At 43.2% G+C, this 18,685-nt stretch overlaps 1 protein-coding gene across 1 annotated transcript in view; it reads right to left on the bottom strand.

Annotated features, from left to right (window-relative positions):
* Positions 1-2,074, bottom strand: part of fgf14 (fibroblast growth factor 14) — a 280,672-nt gene extending 278,598 nt beyond the window's left edge. The window contains exon 1 of the mRNA XM_034186384.1: positions 1,893-2,074. The gene's annotated coding sequence lies outside the window, so the exon portion shown is untranslated. The remainder of the gene's footprint in view (positions 1-1,892) is intronic.
* Positions 2,075-18,685: the final 16,611 nt, after the last annotated feature.

The raw sequence follows: 18,685 nt of genomic DNA, 5'->3' as shown, positions 1-18,685 counted from the left end.
GCACATGAGAAACTGTGCCTGTTGCCATGGCTAAACAAAAACCGATAAGGCCACCAAACCCATCAATCAAAGCTTCTGCTAGTCAAATGTTAAACAGCAGTGAAGCAAAATGTAGAGCTCTTCCAGAAGTGACATCATCAGGAAGTAAGGAACTTCTGGGCGGCTTTGCTTGAGATGCTGCACCCGCGACCCGACTCCGGATAAAGCGGAAGAAAATGGATGGATGGATGGAGTATCTTCTACTTTTGCTGAAGATTATATATAAAATGTCATGCTTGTGCTCATTTTGTTCTGGAGAAGGTTACCTGTCCACACATAACCATATTTTGTCATTTTGTTGAGAAATCTCCATCCATCTCCAATCGCTGTGACACTCTCAGGTTTTAAGCGGTGATGTTGATGCTCGTCAACCTGCTCTAGGTGCACATACCGCTGCACCCAGACCAGAGGGATTACTGATATAAACAGGGCTGAGCCGGGAAAAGGGAACGTGGAAGTTCATGTTAGAATGTGTGGAGTTCAGCTCATAGATGATATGCCTCCTTCTAAAAAGTCATGAAGAGGTTTTCAGCTCTAAACTCAATGCTTCATGCACTTTCTACCCAGATATCTGATATACTCTTGATGGAATGTGGTTACTCTGTGATTCCAGCTTTGACCTCCTGCAGAAGATTGGTAGTTAAATTCCTGGGTGGGGCCAGGATTTGCCCTACTCTAGTGGTCGCACCCCCAAACCTCAGACATGACTATAGAGTTAACCTGGACCTTACATGGACTTTAATAATGTCTTCCAAACTCTCTTGTAAGTTTAATTCTATAGTCTAAATGGCCGTTGGAGGCCACCACAGGTATTTCACAGTCATAGTAATGTTTTGATTGTTGCCCACTGAGTCAGCAGCTGACATGGCTCTGCTACAATATGCTGATGATGCATTACTCTGTAGTTACACTGTGAAGAACCTGTGCTGCTGCTGCTGTTGCTGCTGCTGCTGCTGCTGCTGCATGGTGCTGTTGTGGGTTTTGAGCAACAGCAGCAGCAGCAGGCCACCCTCCCGTGCCTGCAACCGCCTGTTGAGACAGAATCCTCCACTCAAGCTGCCGTATGTGTTCATGTCACAACTGTGTCTGTAACATGGACTGCAGGGCCTATTGGGGGGGACAAAAAGTCCACAGTCGAAGAAAATAAACCACTATGACTGCAGCAGACATGCAGCACGAGTGCAGCGAAAGCCCATTTGCACCACAACACTAAATCATCTCTTAAGAAAATCACATTCCCCCAGAAGCTGGCAGTGGAGGAGCAGCTTTAATGGAGAGGAGGCAGGGGGTTGCAGATGTGTGTGTATATGTGTGTGTGTGTGGGGGGGGGGCTGCTGCAGTAGAAACCTGGTTAAAGGGACTTAGGTTGGACTGAGAGAAACCAGCCCGAGTGTGTGTGTGTGTGTGTGTGTGTGTGTGTGTGTGTGTGTGTGTGTGTGTGTGTGTGTGTGTGTGTGTGTGTGTGTGTGTGTGTGTGTGTGTGTGTGTGTGTGTGTGTGTGTGTGTGCGCGCTATTTCAAAAAGTTAGGAGATCATGATGCAGAAGTGGTGATGCAGGCGTGAGAGAAAGGAGGGGTGGGTGGAGGGGGGCGGTAGGGGGAGTGGGTGCTTTTCGTGCACGTTCTTACGCCTGTGCACGCAGATAGTAGCTGCACAGAATAAGTTGTCCCCCCCACACCCCCTTCCTCCTCCTCCTCCTCCTCCTGGCGCCTCTGCATCCAGCCGCTGCAAAAATATGATTGCAGATCCATCACCACAGACGCATGCATCTGCACGCACGCACTCACCAGAAAAGCACAGATATTAAAATAAATAAGTAAATGAAAAGAGGGGGAGAGAGTGTGAGCTCTTACCACTTGGATTCTTGTTTTCTTAAGACTCTTGCCACAAAGACACTGCAGCATATGCGTTCCTTTGCTGAAAATGTTCCAAAGAAACCACATTGATTTGGGCGAAGCAGCAATCCAGAGGCTTAAACACCCAGATGCAGAGGAGATCCTTGCGGTTGCATAATAATAATAATAATTACGATAATAGTAGTAATAATAATAATAATGCCAACAACAGCAGAACTGGATCCAGGAGAAGGCTGCCGATTGTATCATAGAAAAAAAAAATCTATATCCAAGTGCGTTCTCATTCACGTGGCAAAAACATAAATGTACAAATAAATAAATAAATAAAATCTGCCAGACGTTTTCTTCTTTCTGCCGCGCAAAGGATGACAGCTCAGTGGAAAATCCACACTATAGATGGCATGAGTCGGGAACGCGCAGCCGGTAAACAAACCAAACTAAGGTGAAAACAGTGAAAGGCGAGCAGAGAATCATCACTGAGAGGAGAGGAGGGTGGATCTGCACAGCATCAAAAGCCAGGGGAGGATGCATCCTCTGCACACACTGCTGCAATCAGAGCCCCGACAAAACATCGCATGATTCCAGTCCACAGTCACTGCGATCCGTCCGTCACTGCAGCGCTCCTGCAGTCGATCGGGGCTCCTTTTCACCAGCACCGCCGCCGCCGCCACACTGGCATCTCCAAAAGTGCTGCGCTGCGCCCGGAGCCGAACATTTGCATGAATTTCCCACAGCGTCGGACCTCCGTTCGGAGGAGACGGGGAGGAGGGGTTACACTCAAAGATTGGCTCGCCGTTACGTAAACACGTGGTTTCTGCGCCGTATTTTTTTTTCTTTTTTTTTTTTTTTTAAGATGATGGGACTGGAGCTTTTCTGCAGTGTGGACGCGCGTCAAAGCGCACTGCGCTCGACGTCTTTCGGTGTGTGTGTGTGTGTGTGTGTGTGTTGTGTGTGTGTGTGTGTGTGTGTGTGTGTGTGTGTGTGTGTGTGTGTGTGTGTGTGTGTGTGTGTGTGTGTGTGTGTGTGTGTGTGTGTGGCGCAGAATAAAGTGCGCACACCTGTGACAGGCAGACCTTTAATGAAAAATGCTGCCCCCGCGACCCGACTCCGGATAAAGCGGAAGAAAATGGATGGATGGATGGATGGATGGATTTTGTTTTGCTTTCTGTTGATGTGTTATATTGTTGGGTGGTTGCCAAACTGAGCTGGGTTCCCTTTTTTGGACCCTGTTCTTGTGAACAGATGACCTGTGTTGTGATTTGACGATGCACAAATAAATTGAATTGAATTTAACTGAATAGTATCACTAACTACACAGCACCAGCAGCCTGAAGTATTGATCCAAGGCTGTATAGATCCATGATTTCATAGCGTGCACACCAAATTCTGACAAAATCATCTGAAATCGACACTCGTCAGACCAGAAAACATTTTCTAACCCACTGGCCACGCTAGCTACAAAGAGACAGAGGCAAAGAGACCAGCTGCTGTTCATTCTCAATCACCGTTGGTGTTTTACTGTGACAAGAGACAAGTGGGCACTATGCTGCCAGCTGAGTGGTGCCAAAATAGACAAAAAAGACAATTTTATGCATATTTTTGCTGTCAGTCTGAGTGAAGGCAGATTGATGGCAGCATGAGTTACGTTGGTTGGCTGCACAAAGAAAATGATCAAAGATGATGGAACATGCTTCCAGACAGTTGTATTTATTATATTATGTAAAAGTTAAAGAGAAAGAAGCAACTTTTAAATCTAACAACCTTGGTTTTGTTACCAGAAAATACCACAAGGCTATTTAAAAGACATCACTAACCAGGTGTTTGCAAGGCCAGCAGTGATACAGGAATGTCACCAAGCAACAAACACCAACTGCTTGTTGCCCTCATTTGTCTGACTGTAGGGTCATTTTCCCTTTGTCTAATTTTAGAGAACCCATCCCCATTTTTCCTCAGTTTCATGTTCTGACAGAAAATGACACCTGGTGGGGTCTTCTGCTGCTGTAGACCATCTGCAGATTTTCTTCTGCAAATGTGTTTCTGCAGACTTCAGTAGCCAGTGGATATTGCCTTTCTATTAGCTTGAAAAAGTCTTCCTGTTCCTTCCAACCACATTTTTCACCAGAGAACCACCATTCACTTGATGGTTCTTCATTGTCAGATCATTCTGTAAAGATTGTGTAGATGGTTCGGGGCGACAATCCCAGCACACCAGCAGTTTATGAAAAACATATTTCATGATGGTAGCTGTAAGTTAGTCAGCCATAGGGAGCTCTAGGCCATGAGTTAATGGGGCTGTAGCCCTCCCCCAAGAATTTAAGTAACCCACTTTTTGGACAACTGGAAAAGTACCCTAGGTGTGGTGAGGGAGACAGTTAGGAAGGTACTGGGTGTGACATCTGGACAGTGGAAGGATGGTGATGGAATGAAGATGTTCAGGAAAGCATAAGGAAAAAGAGGTTGGTGAAAAAGAATTTGGATAGTTGGAGAGATGAAGAAAGTAGACAGGAGTACAAGCAGATGTGGTGTAAGGTGAAAAGAGAAGTGGCAAAAGCTAAGGAAAACATATAGTGAACTGTATAAGAAGTTGAACAAAAAGAAAGGAGAAAAGGAGTTGTACCGATTGACCATAAAAAGGGACAGAGCTGGAAAGAATCCGCAACAGGTTAGGGTGATAAAGGATACAACTGGCAAAGTGCTGACAAGTGAGGAGAGTGTGTTGAAAAGGTGGAGGGAATATTTTGAGGAGCTGATGAATGAAGAAAATGAGAGAGACAAGGCTGGATGATGTGGAGAGAGTAAATCAGGAAGTACAAGAGATTAGTAAGGATGAAGTGAGGGCAGCTATAAAGAGGATGTAGAATGGAAAGACAGTTGGTCCAGATGACATTCCAGTAGAAGCACAGAAAGGTTTAGGAGAGATGGCAGTGGAGTTTCAAATCAGATTGTTTAATAAAATCTTAAAAAGTGAGAGGATGCCTGAGGAGTGGAGACAAATTGTGCTGGTTCCTATTTTTAAGAACAAAGGTGATGTGCAGAGCTGCAGTAACTACAGAGGCATTAAACTGATCAGCCACAGCATGAAGTTATGGGAAGGAGTAGTAGAATCTAGGCTGCAAAACAGGTGAAGATCTGTGTGCAGTAGTATGGTTTCATGCAGAGAAAGAGCACTACAGATGCAATGTTTGCTCTGAGAATACTGATGGACAAGTATAGACAAGGCTAGAAAGAGTTACATTGCGTGTTTGTGGATTTAGAGAAAGCTTGTGCCAAGGGAAGAGTTGTGATATTGTATTAGGACGTGTGGAGTGGCAAAGAAGTATGTGAGGGTAGTACAGGACATGTACAAGGATAGTGTGACAGCAGTGAAATGTGCAATAGGAATGAGCGATTCATTCAAGGTGGAGGTGGGATTATACCAAAGATCAGCTCTGAGGTCCTTCTTGTTCGCAATGGTGTTGGACAGGTTGACGGATGAGATCAGACAGGAGTTTGCAGATTGTGATCTGTAGTAAGAGTACAGAGCAGGTTGAGTCTAGCCTATAAGAGGTGGAGATATGCTCTGGTCAGCCGGGGAATGAAAGTCAGTCGGAGTAAGACTGAGTACAATAGTGCAGTTACAAGGAGTAGAAGTGGTGAAAGTTAGATGAGTTTAAATACTTGGGGTCAACTGTCCAAAGTAATGGAGACTGTGGTAGAAAGGTGAAGAAGAGAGTGCAGGCAGGGTGGAGAAAGGTGGCAGGAGTGATTTGTGACCAAAAAAATATCAGCAAGAGTGAAGGGGAAAGTCTACAAGACAGTAATGAGACCAGCTATGTTGTACAGCTTAGAGAAGGTGGCAGAGCTGGAGGTGGCAGAGATGACAATGTTGCAATTCTCTTTGGGAGTGACGAGAATGGACAAGATTAGGAATGAACATATCAGAAGGACAGCTCAGATGGGATGGTTTGGAGACAAAGTCAGAGAGGTGAGACTGACATGGTTCAGAGGAGGGACCCAGGGTATATAGGGAGAATGATGCTGCGGATGGAGCATCATTCATGGAGGAGAAGAGGGAGGCCAAAGAGGATGTGCTGAGGGAGGACATGCAGGTGGTTGGTGTGACAGACATTATGTGTGTGCTGTGTGTTGTGCTTAGATGTTCATAGGAATATGCACAAAAATATAGTGCCCAACATTTTGTTTGATATCATGAGAATATGTTTTATTGGTAAAGGCTTCTGTGCATTTGTGCAGCTAGAGTTGGATTCTTTGGATTTGCAGGGTTCACTACGTTCATGCATTAATTGGGGTCATTGGGTTTGTTTGGTCATTTGCATTTGTTGAGTTCTTTGGGTTCCTTCAATTCTTTTGTTTTGTTTTTTTGTTTTGTTTTGTTGTTTTCTTTTTTGGATCTTTGGGTTTGTCTGTGGCGCTGCACTACGGTTGCAGATTGCTCTTCTTGGTTCGACTGTGTTTAACATATAATTTGATGGATTAAACAAAGAAGAGAAATTTTCCTGCAGTGGCCAATAAAGTGTAACTTATTTCCACGTATCATCGGATCGTATGATCGGCACGTTATCAACATGAGGTGATGACCACTGTTGGCCAAACGATGCCATGTTTTACTGCATCAGTGCTGCATATCTCTTTTGTGTTTTGCCTCAGCAGCTGATAGTCATCTGTTGTCCAAGATTCTTTGATGTACTTTCCTTTGAATGTGATGCAACAGCGAGTGTGACCATTCAGTCGTAACGTGACACTGAGCACACTGCCGAACAATGGTGCATGCAGCCGCACAGATAAACACTTAACAGCTTTTATTTCCAGAGCCGTTTGGCTCCGTTAATGCTTGGCTCGTCCTCGTAAGCCTGCTGTGGTGTTTTTGTTTTTTTTTTTGCACTGGCGAGCTCAACTTTGTTTTGTAGCTTGTGGAGACAGGGGGCCAGTTAGCGGTGTGCATGGCTACTGTTTCCACACTGTGAATAATTGTCTCCAAGGATTTGAGGTTTTTCCATCACAGAGTATTGGAGAAAACAACGTTATCACTGGTGCAGCTAGTGACTCTGTGCGGTGGGGGTTTGTTGGTGGCATCCTGGAGCCGGACTTTGGAGTCTAATCTGCTGTTGCATAATTGCAGTAAAAGGAATTTCAATGCAGTGTGGTAGCAGTGGTGTTGTGTGTTCCAATCTTCAGCTCAAGGATGGTTAAAGCTGTGTCTGTCAGCACGTCGCCCCCTCACCACAAATGGCAGAATTCAGTTTGTGTGCCAGTGTTTGAACCAGCCACCGTGAGGTGCTCAGGATAGAACTGACCCCACTCACAGGTGTGAGACGCCGGTTGCCAGCGAGTCGTCCACATGAGGCTGCAGCGACACAAATACACAGGATGCAAAAGGACCAACAGTCTCTGGTGACTATAGTTAACCTGGTTACAAAGGTTTTGATTTTCCTGAGTTCTTAAACGTATCAGAGAAGCTTGAGCATTGAATTCTTGCTTTCATGGTGATTTGCAGCGAATCTTCAGGGACAAAAAGTTGATCCCTACTCCTCAAAGAAGAGTTTGGGTCTGGATTGGTGGTTCCTAACAAGGGGATTGTGGGGTATCCTGTGTGGTATTAAGATTAATTTAAGAGATCATTAGGTTGTTTTAGTACAAAGCTGTAATGCAGCACTAACTGCCCTCATTAAAAGAAGGTTCTTGGTTCCAATCCAAAAACAGAAAAGAAATAGCCAAAAATAAAATACAACCCTAAATCAGAAAAAAAATGGGATTTGTTCATTTTTTCTATACCTGCTTACTCCAATCAGTGATCACAGGGGTGGAGCCTATCCCAGCAGTCACACAGCAAAAGGCGGAGTGCACCCTGGGCAAGATGGCGGTCTGTCACAGGCCCACAGATAGACAAACAAACTCAGTCCCACTCACATGCACAGCTACAGTCAGTTCTTTTTTTAATGTTTCAATTCACCTAACCTGCAAGTCTTTGGAAGTTGGAGGAAGCCCCGTCCCCTCGCCCCAGTGGGAACCCACTCAAACACACGGAGAACATGCAAACTCTACACAGAAAGGACCAGGTGGGAAGTAGTCCCACAATGTTCTTATTTTGGCCATTAAGTCACCACGCCGACTGAAAACATTGGGATGATATGATTATAAGGAACATGCAAAAATAAATAAATACACCACAGTGGTCATTGCATTTATTTTGAATTATATTTCATTTCATACAGTATGAATCCAAGGTATTCCATGTTTTTTGTTCATTATACATTCATTCCTCTGCGCCACCGTCTCTCCAAATAAACGGCCCTGTTTGGTGGGCTTGTTCCTGGGTAGCAGTGGACACATCATGCCAGGTTTTGTTTTCACGTCTGCACTGTCTGTTGCTGCACACTGACAACGAGACCTGGAACATCTGTGATTTTATAAGGTTGAATAATGAAGCCATTTATACATCTGTACTGGAAAAGACTGTGACTTACAACAGCTGTGGATGGAACTCATCACCAACTGAAACATAAACTGCCACTCTTCAATCCAAACTCCAAACTTATCTGTTTAAGACTGATTCTCTCTCTGACCAACTGCACTGCCTCATTTTAACCCGTTTGTAATTTTTATGGGTTTTTTTCTGATTGTCTTTCCTGTTTCATTTGTTATAATTCATTGTACAGTGTCCTGACTGTTTAGAAAGGCGCCTATAAATAAAATGTATTATTGTTATTATTATTAGCAATCAGCTGAAGACATCGATGGTGAAACGTAGAAATGACTTTATCTCTGAGCAGTCAGTAATAATTAAAAAAAAAAACAGCACATTTGCATCCTTTTATATTTTCTCATTATTGGACAGACTGAATGTAAGTGATGGGGGTGGTGGCCAAGCGGTTAATGCGCGTGGTTTCAGTATGGAAGGTTCCCAGTTCAAAACTCACCCCTGCCACATTTCTCCATGTAATGTGGAGTTGCATCAGGAAGGAATTCCACTTGTGACAAATCAACATGCAGATCCACCTAGTATCTGTTGTGGCTGGGGCAGTTTATTCCACATATAAGGATTTAACCGTCACTCTTACAGCCCGCTTTCTTAACACAAGTCAGGGGATGAATACATGAACATTTCCAAGTCACTGAATATGTCTTGGTCTTCATTTATAGCAATCTTGAAGAAATACAAACAGTGTGGCACTGTTTAGTAAATCTATATGTGGAGACAAAAAGGGACTTTAGACTGTCTGAGGCTGTTTGTGGAAAAATAAAATATCAGAGAATTGACAGGTTGTCAATAAATATACTCAACAAAAATATAAACGCAACACTTTTGGTTTTGCTCCCATTTTGTATGAGATGAACTCAAATATCTAAAACTTTTTCCACATACACAATATCACCATTTCCCTCAAATATTGTTCACAAACCAGTCGAAATCTGTGATAGTGAGCACTTCTCCTTTGCTGAGATAATCCATCCCACCTCACAGGTGTGCCATACCAAGATGCTGATTAGACACCATGATTAGTGCACAGGTGTGCCTTAGACTGCCCACAATAAAAGGCCACTCTGAAAGGTGCAGTTTTATCACACAGCACAATGCCACAGATGTCGCAAGATTTAAGGGAGCGTGCAATTGGCATGCTGACAGCAGGAATGTCAACCAGAGTTGTTGCTCGTGTATTGAATGTTCATTTCTCTACCATAAGCCGTCTCCAAAGGCGTTTCAGAGAATTTGGCAGTACATCCAACCAGCCTCACAACCGCAGACCACGTGTAACCACACCAGCCCAGGACCTCCACATCCAGCATGTTCACCTCCAAGATTGTCTGAGACCAGCCACTCGGACAGCTGCTGAAACAATCGGTTTGCATAACCAAAGAATTTCTGCACAAACTGTCAGAAACCGTCTCAGGGAAGCTCATCTGCATGCTCGTCGTCCTCATCGGGGTCTCGACCTGACTCCAGTTCGTCGTCGTAACCGACTTGAGTGGGCAAATGCTCACATTCGCTGGCGTTTGGCACGTTGGAGAGGTGTTCTCTTCACGGATGATGCGAAGGAGATGTGTTGCACTGCATGAGGCAAATGGTGGTCACACCAGATACTGACTGGTATCCCCCCCCCCCCCCCCAATAAAACAAAACTGCACCTTTCAGAGTGGCCTTTTATTGTGGGCAGTCTAAGGCACACCTGTGCACTAATCATGGTGTCTAATCAGCATCTTGATATGGCACACCTGTGAGGTGGGATGGATTATCTCAGCAAAGGAGAAGTGCTCACTATCACAGATTTCGACTGGTTGTGAACAATATTTGAGGGAAATGGTGATATTGTGTATGTGGAAAAAGTTTTAGATCTTTGAGTTCATCTCATACAAAATGGGAGCAAAACCAAAAGTGTTGCGTTTATATTTTTGTTGAGTATACAAGCTTTTAATTCAAAGCTTCGAAGTCACACTCAATGCAGAAAGATCTGAGGAAGAGTGTGCAAAAGGCAACTTCTGAAAGTCCTCTTTTGTACATTCAGAGGAAGGAGGGGTGGCACAACAAGCAGTCATGTACACACAAATACATTTTGCCAGTAAATGAAACTGTTCAAGTTTCTCATGAAAACTCCAGGAGAAAGAATGCTCTTATCACAGTTTCTGCTCGGGAGGGAAAAGGAGTATTGTCAAGTAGAGATGGTGTGTTTATCCAGCTGCAAGGTTACATGGAGGCATTTTTAATAGTTCGAGAGTTTGAGAGTTTAGATGCAAAAGTTTTAGGCAGGCTATCTGTAAGGCAAAAATTAATAATTTTGACATGACATTTGTCACAGGGGCACTTTGTAAAAAGTGAGTGACCACGCTGGGAGGAGACTAGTGGCGAAAGCCACCAACACAGCTGACAACTCTGAAGGAGTTATAGGCTTGTGTAGATGTGAGTGGAGAAACTGTGCACAGTGCAACTTTTTTGTGTTGCATCAAATTTCAATTTATTTTAATTTATATAGCACCAAATCACAACAAATTTCAATTACATCATGCCAGAAAGCATGTGGGAAATCTGGAGCCTGGATTTGATCTGTTTTTTCTCTTGTCCAGTCCTTCCTCTGCTTTATAGCAACGTGAAGTAATAAATGGGGATGTAAGCAGCAAATATTACCATGGTTCCACTTATTCCACTGCACTCTTCTGGATGGAGACTGAATATCTGAATCTGAGCCAAAGGAAGGCTCATTGTTCGTTACATAGTCTTTGATGCAGGACAGTAGGGTTCAAATCCCAGTCAGAATGAGCCTCCACTTCAGAATCCTTAGGCAATGCTTATCTAATGTTAATAGTACACACGCCAGTGGCTCAGATGTTGAGAAACCAGGACAACCAGCGGCAGTGTGGACGACTGGAAGATGACATTCATGGACACAGACTGAGACGTATGCAAATGAATTCGCATGTGACAAGTTACGCATGACCTTTTGTGCATCTTCCTATCAACTTCCATGCCAATACACAAAAACACTTTGAGCTAATGAATAATAATAATAATAATAATAATAATAATAATAATAATAATAATAATTTCAAACGTTTTTATTTCCATCACAAGAGTCACCATCTGTTTCTCTCTCCTTTTTTTTTTTTTTTTTTTTGGTGAGGCAATCAAATCCTTCCAGCTGACAAATACATGTGTTATGTGTCAATTATTGTGCATGCATTATTTATTCACTTATTTTTTGTGGCATCACATATGGAAGTTTTGTGGACCCGCTCCATTAATCCTGTACTTGTCCTGCTGATTGTTGGGAATTTCGTTCACTTTCTTTGAATCTTTTCTTCTAATACATTACAGGATAGCAGGAGGGTTTTTTTTTCTGGCCTCTACTAATTATTCAGATGAACATGAAATTTACTTTAATGGGTATAAATTTAACCTGTGATGACAGGTCACAGGTTGAAGCTTGATCTTTTTATAGGGTCGCAAACCAACACAGAAGCACAGCAGTGTAACAGATCACTTCACCCTCCTTTTAAAATGACCAGAATTTATTGGGTAATTTCTCCAAATGCAGAACCTTCACTTTGTCTCACATGTGAGATCCATCACTGTGATTCCAGTACTAACAATTTGGCTGTAAAGCTTCTGGTTTGACATTACAAATCTGGTTGCAGCTGCAATCTTCATGGAAGATTTATCAGCAGAGCTTCATTTATTTGAGCCGCTGCGACGTGGAGCAGAAATGGCTGAGGTTTGTACAAACAGTATTAAGCACAGCGCAGGAAGCTTGATGAGAGACTGGAGCGGGTTCATTAGCGAGGTTGTGTTATGTGTTCATTTCTGAATTACAGCATTAATCCACTTTTAATGACCTAGTTTTATAGTGCCCGGGTCTTGTGAGTTGTCTGTGATGACCAATTCCTCCGGGATGTGGACCACTTAGAAACAAAATATTTCCTGATTGTCTTTCTCTATAAGACATTTTGCTCTGTCACCATTTCAACACCGACAGATGTTTCATTGATTTTTTAAAAGGTAGTTGTAACTATTTCAACTACCAGTTCAGATTTTTCACATGCCTGCTGACACATCTCCTCTGTGCATGTAGCAGGCCTGCAGCACGCCACCTCAGAAAAGCAGCATGAGGTCATTTGCACGCATGAACTTAAACATGTGCTCTGATAGGTCAGATGCACTTAATGGGACACTGCAGCTTTCCCAGCTTCCACCGTCTGCAGAGGCCTCCCACTTCATCCTCCATATCGATCAGTCTACTGTAATATAAAGTATGATTGCACCCTGGAGGATATCGTCTAACAGTTTTGTCAGGCATCATTAGAATACTTCCTTTTGATTGCTCAGGCTGTGGCTGGCAGGCTGTGGCTCCCCTGTGAGTTTAAACAGCCCACTGGAGAAATAACTTTATTTAGGGTATGTAGAGATGACCAGAGGTAATTGTGCAGGTTCTTCATTCATTCATAGATTGAGAACGTTATGCAGTTGCAAGAGCTAGAACTGAACTCAAATAGAATGGCATAGCCTAGGTGTAATGGCTCAGACAGAGGACCCCAATGCAGAGAACCACAATGACAGAAGGTAAGAGCAGGTGTTATTGTCCCATCAGAGATGAATGGTTCAGTTTGCATTAGCAGGCTTGGTCATTGTCCAGGCTGAGGTCAGGCACACGGGTAAACAGTCCAACAGGTAAGAATCTCTCTGAGGGAGCAGCAGAAGGTTTATCTGAAATACAAGCAGAAGGTCAATGCACAATCAAAGAAAGTGTTCAAATCCAGAAATAACTTGCAAACTCATGAAACTCAAAATGGCAGTGTGGGTCTGTAACAAAGACTCAAAGCACTGGTAACCCTGGGAATACTATTGAGAGAGAGCAGGTAGAAACCTAGACAATCTGGTGATGACAAAAAGCTCTGACAGTGATTATAACGGCAACAAACAATTATGTGTGGAAGTGCAGAGAGCATGGATAATAGTAATAATAATAATAATAATAAAGGGGGAATGATACCCAGGCTACAATAATGTGGTGATTAGAAAATGCCAAAAACATGACCCATGACAATAGTTTACACACTGAAAGTAGGGGAATGGTTTGCTGCTGTGTTTCTACAGAGTAGTTGGATGGGTGATTTGTTGCATTTTGACCAGCCATCCTCTATCCCCAGCCAGACGTTCTATCAACTCTTTACCCCTTCTGTTGCATGTTTCTTACTGTTGTTTGCCATGTAGTGGGCGTCATATTTCTCCATGTTGTTGCTTACTTAGTTGAAGGTGGTAAACATCTGTGGAATGTTACAATGACAAAACAAAAGCTGTGTTTTCAATTGATGTGGTTCATCAAAGTAAGCCACCATGCAATGGCGTCATCCTGGTTCCATGCTCTTTTAATGTGGGGGAGTTACAAGATTATTGCATTTATTGTTTTTGAGTGATTGCCAACATGAGCTGGCTGGGATGGACTAAGCTGCCCACCCATTCATCTACATTTCTGCTTTACAAATCTTACACTGGGGGAAAAAATGATCTTACCAACCAACCTGAAAGCCTTTGGCTGCATTCATTTCTGGCCTCCACCTGACTTTCCAAGAAATGTGAGGGCTAATTTCATCAACAGTCAATAATGGCCATCAACTTTAAGTGAGTCATTTGGTGCTCATTTAAACATTTGCACAAGTGAACTCTATTAAAAAAACCAACAAACCTTCCAAATCCATCCACACACTTGATTCTTATTCTGCATATTTGGAAATAAAAAATGTGTTGTGAGGTTGAACATTCAAATGAAGATAGACGTCTTGAACCGAGTGGTCGTCCAGAGAACGAGAAAGCGCTTGCGGCCAAACGGATCAGTGAGTAAGTGAGAGAATATTATTCATGAATGCTGCAGAGGTCACCCTCATGCCAAGAATCCTTTGGCACTGGTGCTGCCCTTCTGATCCCCCACACCCTCATCTCAACTTTACCGTCATACTTGCAAATGCATCTTAAGCATCTGCCGAGCCTAAAATAAAACACACTCTCAAATCACACTCCTACAATCTGTGGGACTTTTATGTCTGGTGAGTACCATCGTGATCGTCGTGTTCCTTTCCTTATCACAAAAACACAATCTATTTTTAGCCTCTTGTGGGCTCTGCTCTGCTACGCTGTGGCGAGCCTTTGTTTGAGAAGTGACAGTCCGGGTAGAGTTAGTAGAGTGTTCCACCCGCGGCACAGAGATGTGTGTGGGTGAGTTTATCCACACCTACAGTCATGGTCGGCTGTGTCATTGATTGGTTCAAACACATAGTCGATAGTTCAGCTGTGTTGACCTCTGCAATGACATCACGTAACAACACAGCAAGCCTGGACGTCTTGACACTTTATCGCACAGGAAAAAATCCAATCATTTCAGTGTATTGAAGGGAAAAATCCAAACATGTAGGCAGGCAGTAGAGATCTTACTGTGAGGAAGGTGTCCGCTGTAGCATCTAGGTATTTGTAATACGTAACTTTTGCCAGAAGTGCAGGTTTGCTGCACATTGTCCATCAGTGTCGCTTTTAACTGTGAAGAAAATGATGAGTAAGCAAATGCTGTGGGATTTATTTATTTATTATTGACAAAATGACATCCTCCCAACTCAACATCACGATGTTGGTGCTGCATGTGGAGAGAAGCTGACTGGCTCTATCTTCTGCTTCCTATGATACAACAGGCCTTGAACGCTAACAAGAGAACTCAGCCTGGATTGGGGCTAGAGTTAGGGTTAGGAGTAGGGGTCGGAGTTGGGTTATCCCCGGTGTCTCAGACCGAACGGTCCCCCTGAAAATTCTGTCCGCCCTGCCTTCACTGTGCATGAGTCATTTGGGACCACAGCAGCATGTCTGAGTCTGAGTCTCTACACCCAAAACGATCAAAGGGACCAATGTGATTATTAACCATCAGATGACAAAGTAAAACCTCTTACATCATTCTAAAGTCAGTTTTAAGCAGAAACGAGGTGATAATCGGTGGATCACAGGCTAACCCTTAGAAATGACAATGCTGACTCCGAAATGATGCATACACAGTAAAGACAGGGCGGACCGATTTTTAGGGGGGACTGTTCAGTCTGCAACACCAGATTTAGTTCACACCTGGAGCCGACTTGTCCTGTATCCCCTTGAATTAGAAAAGACTAACACAAGCAGCAAAAGAGTCAATGGAAGGATTTTTCACAGAGCAAGTCCCCAATTACAAGCATTTTTATGATCCGTCTGACTGTTATTTATTTAAAATCCACTCAAGATGTGATATAGAGCATCATCTATCAATGTATTTTTGATGTTTTCATACATTTAGGAGTTGGGCTACCAATGTGTCAACCAAGGGTTCAATTCCCAGTCACACTATTTGTCTCTGTCCTTGAACAAGACCCAGTCAGGTCAAACTTGGGATCAGGTGCTGCTGCTGCTGCGTGCACAACACCACCGAACCACCCTGGTTGCTGGATGAAAACCACCCAGACAGACAACCGGGATGACCATCTTCTACAACTGTCCCAGTCCACCCATTGCTAAATGGGAACCAGTGTTAAGTGAGGAAATAACCTGTGATGGACCAGTCCAGAGGAAGCAGTGGACTTTTCATGCGCCTGATACTATGGATGTGGGAATAAGCACGGCCACCTCATGGTCTACATAGGACTCACTTCTAGGTGATTCTGTGACACGGGAGCTGGCTTACAAATATACAGACCAAGTGTGCGGCTCAAGTTGAACAAGACACTTCATCTTCATTGTCATAGTTCACCCAGCTGTAAATTGTACCAGGTTTGAATGGGAAAGTAAGCTGCAATGGAATGGCGTCCAAAGTCACAGACTCTGATCTACAACCGTTTTATGCAGCCCAGTCTCACATTTTGTTTTGGTTTTTTTTGTTTGTTTGTTTGTTTGTTTGGTTTTGTTTTTTTGTTGTTTTTTTTTCGGGCTCCGTGACGAAATGAGTCAAATTTTTGTGACAGGGTTTTTTAACTTACTATTACTAACCCTACTCCTACCCCGACCCTAACCTTAACCATAACCTAATCTTACTCCTCCCCCCCACCCAATAGATTAATGTATATTTCGTGCTGCTGAATCACAACTTGCCGTGAGACCAGGTTGTTTTATGCTACGCCGGTATCCAGAGATTAGCATCGGCCTTAAAGACCTCAGGACTTCTGTACCCATTTCTCAACCTGTACAATAAGTAAATTATAGGAAGTCATAATTTTTAAGCCTAGCCAGCAAGGCACGTTCACATTTATTATTTAAATGCTAGCAATGAAAACCCAGTCAAAAGTGAAAGTTTATTCAACATTGAATAAACTTTCACTTTTAAACCAGTGTTCAATGTATTTTCATTATAACTGTTTTTAAAACATCTATTCAGCCTTAAAATCATCCCTTTTGAAAGTCTTAATTAATGACATAACATTTTTTTTTATTAAAAATAGCAACACACAAATTACACTTTGAAACGTATTCTGGCTGTTGAGAGACAATTAAATCACCATAAAATATTACATATACAGTCATAATACTTTAAAAGGGACCCAAACACACACACAAACACATGCCATACAGTATATACAGTGCGTCCAGAAAATATTCACAGTGCTCCACATTTTATGTTACAGCCTTATTCCAAAATGGATGAAATTCTTTTTTTTCCCTCAAAATTCTACACACAATACCCCATAATGACAATGTGGAAAAAGTTGGATTTTTTTTTAGATTTTTGCAATTTTTTTTTTCAGAAATGAAAAAAAAAACTGAGAAATCACATGTACATAAGTATATTCACAGTCTCTGCCATGAAGCTCAGAACTGAGCTCAGGTGCCTCCTGTTTCCACTGATCATCCTTGAGATGTTTCTACAGCTTAATTGGAGTCCACCTGGGGTAAATTCAGTTGATTGGACATGATTTGGAAAGACACACACCTGTCTACATATAAGGTCCTACAGTTGACAATCAGAGCACAAACCAAGCATGAAGTCAAAGGAAATGAATGTAGGCACAAATCTGGGGAAAGGTACAGAAACATTTCTGTTGCTTTGAAGGTCCCAATGAGCACAGTGGCCTCCATCATCCATAAATGAAAGAAGTCCAGCTCCATCGGGCTTATGAGCAGGCCGCCCATCTAAACTGAGCTCCAGCATTCCTCTGTGGAGAGAGGAGAACCTTCCAGAAGGACAACCACCTCTGCAGCAATCCACCAATCAGGCCTGTATGGTAGAGTGGCCAGACGGAGACCACTCCTTAGTAAAAGGCACATGACAGCCCACCTGGAGTTTGTTAAGAGTCACCTCAAGGACACTCAGACTGTGAGAAACAAAATTCTCTGGTCTGATAAGACAAAGGTTGAACTCTTTGGTGTGAATGCCAGGTGTCATGTTTGGAGGAAACCAGGCATCATCCCTACAGTGAAGCATGGTGGTAGCAACATCATGCTGTGGGGATTTTTTTTCAGCAGCAGGAACTGGGAGACTAGTCAGGATTGAGGGAAAGATGAATGCAGCAATGTACAGAGACATCCTGGATGAAAACCTGCTCCAGAGTGCTCTTGACCTCAGACTGGGGCGCCAGTTCATCTTTCAGCAGGACAATGACCCTAAGCACACAGCCAAGATATCAAAAGCGTGTCTTCAGGACAACTCTGTGAATGTCCTTGAGTGGCCCAGCCAGAGCCCAGACCTGAATCTGACTGAACATCTGTGGAGAGATCTGAAAATGTTTGTGCACTGACACTCCCCATCTAACCTGATTTAGCTTGAGAGATGCAGCAAAGAGGAATGGACCAAACTGCCCAAAGATAGGTGCACCAAGCTTCTGACATCATATTCAAGAAGACTTGAGGCTGTAATTGCTGCCAAAGGTGCATCAACAAAATACTGAGCAAAGGTTGTGAGCAAAGGATGTGGCCAGCCTGGTCACCAGGTGTTGGCTTTCATTCCCTCCGTCCAGGCCTGGCTCCAGATGAGGGCCCTGTGCTGTCTCCAGCCGGGTCATGTTTCCTCTGCCTTGTTTGTCCATGGAGTGTCTGTGAACCATTCTTAGTCTGGCCCCTCGCCTGAGTACAATTTGTCATGGGAGACCCTGTTAGGAACAGGAAAGCTCCAGACAACACAGCTCTCAGCTTCATAGGGGCATAAAACTCTAAACCACCATAAGGTGATGGTTTCCCGAGAGGATGTAAATTATTATTTGAAAAAAAAAAAAACATAAATCTGTTCAAATTACAGTGTTCTGGAGTCTTCTTTTTGACAGCATGCACCAGACACGGCTCTGTATTTTTGGCTTTTTTTGTCAAAGGTTAA

Source organism: Thalassophryne amazonica, chromosome 14 (assembly GCF_902500255.1).
Source record: "Thalassophryne amazonica chromosome 14, fThaAma1.1, whole genome shotgun sequence".
NCBI lineage: Eukaryota > Metazoa > Chordata > Actinopteri > Batrachoidiformes > Batrachoididae > Thalassophryne > Thalassophryne amazonica.
Note: the sequence above shows the minus strand (reverse complement) of the source record. Positions and strands in the feature narration are given on the sequence as shown.